Source organism: Manis pentadactyla, chromosome 19, assembly GCF_030020395.1.
Source record: "Manis pentadactyla isolate mManPen7 chromosome 19, mManPen7.hap1, whole genome shotgun sequence".
NCBI lineage: Eukaryota > Metazoa > Chordata > Mammalia > Pholidota > Manidae > Manis > Manis pentadactyla.
In genome coordinates this window covers 386,756-392,770 of record NC_080037.1, presented here as the reverse complement: position 1 = coordinate 392,770, position 6,015 = coordinate 386,756, and positions in this window count along the sequence as shown.

The following is a 6,015-nucleotide window of genomic DNA, read 5'->3' as shown; positions in this document are numbered from 1 at the left end:
ATACTCAATAAATATTTACTAAATAAATAGACATATTCATCATTTCTTTAAAATAGTCCCTCATTCATCTGTTGTCAGTTGACTGGCTTTACCCTCACCCAAGTTTCTATGAATTAAGTCTACTATCTATGAAATAGCCTCATAGAATAAAGTATGAATAAAGTCCTAGCATGATTTTAGGATATTTGAAAACAGAACATAAATTATCCTTGACTTATAGTTGAACTATGTAACTTTAGATCACATGAAATACAGTACGATTACAGGCTATAGATGCGTCAGTCTGCAGAAAAGAAAGCCAGCAAAACTTTAGGTTGTTTGTTTCCTTAAACTTGGTTCATACTGGTGCTGTGTGGTTAATGCGATCTGACGGGCTTGGTAAAACATAATGAAAACCTTCCTGCTAGTGATGCCGGGGTTCTTGTTTGCAGAGTTGAAGAATGAACTTTGCAAACACTCAGAGTAGGAGGGAAAGTGAGAGGCTTTTACTTAGAGATAAAGTAAGAGGAAAGAGCTCCTGACTCACACCGGGAGGGGACAAATGACTCCGGGAGGGGACAAGAGCCCAGGGTGGTGTGTGGTCTGGGGATTTATAGGCAGTTGAGAGACAAAGGAGGAGGGATGCAGACCTGCTAAGTGGTCCCAAAATGTTTATTTTTGAACAGACACAAAGTTTCTTATCAGTCCTCCTAGTTATTCTGCAAAGTTAGCTTAACACAAGGAATTTACTACTGTGATTCCTTCTTAGGATAGCAGCATCTTGATCTGGGAGCACATCAATGGAGACTGCCTGCCTTATTCCCAAGGTGGGCTGACTGACTGTTTGTTAAAGACTATGTTAGGAAACTTACTTTTTGACTGATTGGGTTTCAAAATCCAATCTTATCTTTAAGATGGAATTCTTCCTGTTTTTACTACATTGTTTATGACTGGGCTTGCTTGCTAAATCAATTGCCCAGGTTGCAAATCACTTGATTAGGGCTGGAGGAGGAAAAGCAGCACTTGGGTAAAGTAAAAAAAATAAGCTGGGCCTTTTAGCAGGCTAAAGTAAATCTTACAATACCATGATTTAATTGACACAATGAAACATGGGCTATGCTGAGGTATTTTCTTATCTGGGGGATATTTAAAACATTCTAGGCCAAGTTATTCCTGGATTTTTAGTTTCAACTAATCTCACTGAAGAAAGCCTATATTCCTAGCTTGATATTTTTACTTTAGAGAATTAATGTGAGTGTGACTTTGCTTAATTGTTTAACAGGGAGTTTCAGTAGGGGCTTCTTTACAGTGTTACATTGTTCTGACTGTGATTAACCTGCCTTGCTTTCCTTCTGGAGGCCCTCACCCTACTCTGTCTAAACCCACGGTCCCTGTCTCAGTAGTGAGGGCCGCCAAAGAATGGGCACCAGAGAAACTCAGCACCCACTTTTCTAAGAGACTTTATAAAGACAATAATTCTTCATAAGCCTCGGCTAAGTCTCCATGTAGAAATCATGGCATCATGGCTAAAACACAAGCTAAAGTTGACTTTTTCCAATTAGGACTTGTTTTTAAGTTTGAAAAGAAAACAAAGTGAAAATGTCGCTGCAGGGATCACTTACCCTGTTTAAGAAAACAAACCAGTCAAGTATTACTGTAACATGTAATCCATAAAAAAAAAACTATGGCCATTATAAATGACCTTTCTGCTAAGACATGACCCTTCCCAAGGTCCTCACTGCATTCTAAAGTAATCATACTGCATTTATTTAAAAATTCATCATTACTCAAACTTCTCATTAATTTTCACTGATATCCTAAAAGGTAAATACTACTCAGTCTCTTGCCTTAAATTCTTCAAAACTAGTTGGACTATATCAATAATCCTCAGGCATCCTAGTCGCTTAAGAGACCATTTCACTCAAAATTAATTGACCCTGGTTACAATAATCATTTAGCAACTAGTACATGCAAAGCCTTGTGTTAGGAAGGAAAAAAATAGCTAGATCCTGACTTCCACGAATTCATTCTCCTAACGAGTTCATACAAGAAAAACTCTGGAGTAGCTGAGAACGGTCATGGCGGTGCGATGGCCCATCTCCCAGGACCTCCCCACCTCGTGGTCTTAAACAACTGCAAAGAAATAGTAATGTCTGTACCCGAGCATGCCCTTGGTGTTACCTGCAGACACAGAATGCCACGCCTGCCAAAGAAGGGAGTTAAAGAGAAAGATGGGTGTGCAATCCCTCACTCACTGCCGCCCCTCATCCGAGTGCGGGCTTCGTGCAGGCGGGCCAAGAGAAGCCGCCTGCGGGGAGGGAGGGGCAGGCTGGGCTGGTGAGAGTCTCCCTGTGCCAGGAAATGCTGGGAAAGCAATGAGGCATCAGCTGGGCTCTGTGTAGCACGGGAGGGCATTTCGAATACTAGAAATACGAAGAAGGAGGCACCATCAAAAGGACTGGTGCAGTTTAAAAGGGCAGACTACACTTAATGAGACAGCCTCTGAAATGATAGCTCTGAGGGAGAAAAAAGACGAAGACAGGAAAATATGCTCTTTGGAAATTTGGCGGTGAAGGGAAAAAGAAAAAAAGAAAAGAAGAAGAGAAGGAAGATAAAAATTTAGTCCCGAAAGACGAAAGGAACCACAAAATTAGTGGACTCGCAATCTCTCCAGCGTCATTAAAACAAACAAACCAAAGGAAAATGCCTGAACTTTTCTGTTCCTTCAGAAGAGGGCACAATCATACGAGGAATCGAATGAAGCACCCCAGTATCATAAAAGTAAAGAGGACGCTTTGCTGTGTCTAGGTAGCTGATAGATTGGGAGGGAGGGAGGGAAGGCGGCGGGCAGCAACCAAATGCTTTCCCGGAGCCCCTCGGGGAGGGGTCTGTTTGAGTCACTGGCCAGAACGGATACTGCACAGCGACTCCTAAGTGCAACGGCATCTGAAAAAATATCTTTCCAACCTACAGTGCGAGGCAGAGAGGGGAGAGGGAGCTTGAGGGCTTTCAGAGCGCAGGCAGGGTGTTCCCACCCCTCACGCATGTGCCAAGCATGATTAGCAAGAGCTCAGCTACATGAAAATCATCAGCTGAGAATCACACTCCCTTAGCCTTCCGAAGCCATTGTCTCTTGCCTCCAGCTTTGGCATTACTGTTGAAAGTTCACTGTCATTTCTAGTATCTGACCTTCATGCCTGACTGTACTTCTCAGTTCCTACGCCCCAACCACCTCGTGTGTCCATGTATGTTAGTTTCCCCAATAGTTTGTCAGAGTTCATTTATGCAAGTATGAGAAAATTAAAGTGTATTTTCTTATTTTTCCCTTTTCTTTATACAAAGTACAGCACAGTATGCACACTGTTATGTTCTTGCTTTTCCATATAATAATGTACCTTGGTAGTCAGGCTATAGGGAGCTTTCTTGTTCTTCAGACCACAAGTTTTTCAGTTGTACAGACACGGTGTTAGATTATGCACCGATCTCCTACTGGGGGACATTTTGTTTCTGTCTTCTGCTGTTTTGCTACAATGGGGAATCTGTGCATGAGTCATTTTACATATATTCAACTATATTTGTAGGGTTAAATGCTTTATTTAGAAATACAAATCACGTGTTGGGCAAAGCTATGACCCTTCAGAACGCTGACAAGTCTGGCATGTGCTTTTGCTTTGTGTTGATTTTACACAAATCTGGAGCTGGACCAACCTATTTTGAACCCAGTTGTTGAGTGATGTGTGTGAGCTTGTGTTTGCTGATGACTTGGGTTCCAGGATACAGAGGAAGAAATGAGGGTACAGCAAGGAACACTCAGGCAGCCCCTCCCGGAGAGGAAGGGGGATGGAAAGGCAAGGCCCTGACGCCCAGCATGCGGTGCCCCTGTGGTATTGGGCTCATGGCCCACCTTGGGGCATCTCTACTGTCTTCTAACGGTCTGCTGTTATTTTATTATATGCTTATTCTATTACCATGAATTGTCCAGACCATGGAAACAAAAGCTTTTGTCTGCAGAACATGAATTTCCCATTGCCAGTTGCAGGGAGAATGGGATATCTCTCAGGAAGCAATTGAGGTGGGCAATCGTGCTGTTCTCTGGAGGCAGCTAGGCCTGGACTGTAAAGTGAGCCTCTGCTGGAAGCAGAGGAACTTGGGTCTGATTTGGGCATTTGGGCTTTAAGAGAAATAATTCTAGTGTCAACTGTAGCTTATCCTTTATGTTGTCTTGTTAACCCCAAGTTTTTGTGACTTTATAGCATTGACTAGTAATGAAGGAATGCAAGTTCCTTATTTATTTAAAGAGTATTAAATATCATTGCATCTTCAATGTCAGCAAAAAACATTAAGGTCTGACCATACCCAGTATAGATAGGATTAGGAGCAAGGAGAAGCCTTCTCCTCCAAGGGAACACAAATACGAAAATTTCAGATAGCAAGTTATCAATATCTAGTAAAGCTGAAAATATGCACAGCCTATAACTAGCCACTGCACAGCAAGGTGTGTACACTGGGGAAACTCCTGCATAGGTGCCCGTGGGGACAAATACAACATGATGGCAGCCCTGTTTCTAAGACAAAAAATTCAAAGAATATAAGTATCATTCATCAGTGAAGAAGAACTAAGGGAATTATAATGTAATTATGCAAAGAAATTCTCCAAATGATGAAGATAAATGAAATAAAGTTGCTCAGGTTTAGAAAACATGGACCTCAGAGAGAGAGCCTTGCGCAAAACAGCAAATTGCACAAGAATGTCTATGGAATGATACACTTATAATACCATGCAATGTTCTGAGTCATGGATACATAGCAGAAGAATAAAGAAATGTGTGAGAAAGACAAACAATAAATCTGAGAGACTGGTTACCTTTGGCAGGTACAGAAGGGATAAAAATCCCTCCCACAGAAAGGGGTAAAACCTGGGAGGACACAAAGTAGGCCCCCTCTGGCGAGGGTGAAGGGGTGCCCTCCTGTACGCCTCGTGTACCTCACACGTTCTGTGATGTGTTTCTAAATGAACAGTATGAAATGACATCGCCATCTCTGCAGCACAGTACAGATTTGGGGAGAAGCTGCCACACAAGGAGGGTGCACACGAGCTCAGCACGGAAGAGCTGTTCACTCACAAAGGTCTTCAGCAATAGAACGTCAGCAAGGTGAAAAGACCAGAGCAGAAGAAACAAATAGTTTTTTATCTGGACCTGTGTGAGGTAGAAACCTAGGAAACTATTAGAAGTAGCTGCATCTGCCTTTGTGAGATCCCCAAGTACCTTGTAAAGACATTAAAGTTTAAGCAGCAACCCTCTTGTTAGGTATTTAGCCTGAGAATATGACTAGGTGCAAGTGGAAGGGAGACACATAGGCTCACCACAGCATTTTTATAATAGATAAACTCAGGAAACCTAAGGGCCACTTGTGCAAGGTGGGCCTGGTGCTGCACAACCATCTGTGGCTGCGCCCATCCCCCGGGACTCGGCACCCTGCACACCTGAGCACCACTTGCCAGCCTCTGGTGTGAGCTGGTGCCGAAGGGGTGCCAGCTCCTAGGCCAGCAGCTGCTGTAGGGACATCGGTGTGCGCTGGGCACAGAAGGACACCCACCAGCTCCTGGGAGAGAAACAGACCATTGCCCTAGGGCTCAGTCTCTTACAAGAGGTGTGGTGTGAATGGGTGCTTTGTTCCCCTGTAGGTTGCCAAGTACAAGCCTTCTGTTGAGATCATAATTAACTAAAGGGATAGAGGAGGTACAATGGGAGAACTGTGCACAGCCTCATCCAAGATCAGTGCGGTGGCCTGTCTTTTACTTTTTAGAGGAAAGTGTCTCTCTTTTTGCTGCTCAGTCATTGCTCGTCACTTCTGTTGTGTCTTATTCTGGCTCTAAGGTTGCCGCACTGACTAGACAGAGAAAGCCTTTTATCATGACCAAACTCAGCTTGGGGAATTTCAGGAAAATGATGCTTCTAAATATCTTATTTAAAATTGTGGACTGTCCTACACCCCTCTACTGCAGAGCTCGCCCTCTGCTTTGCTCTTCTCCAT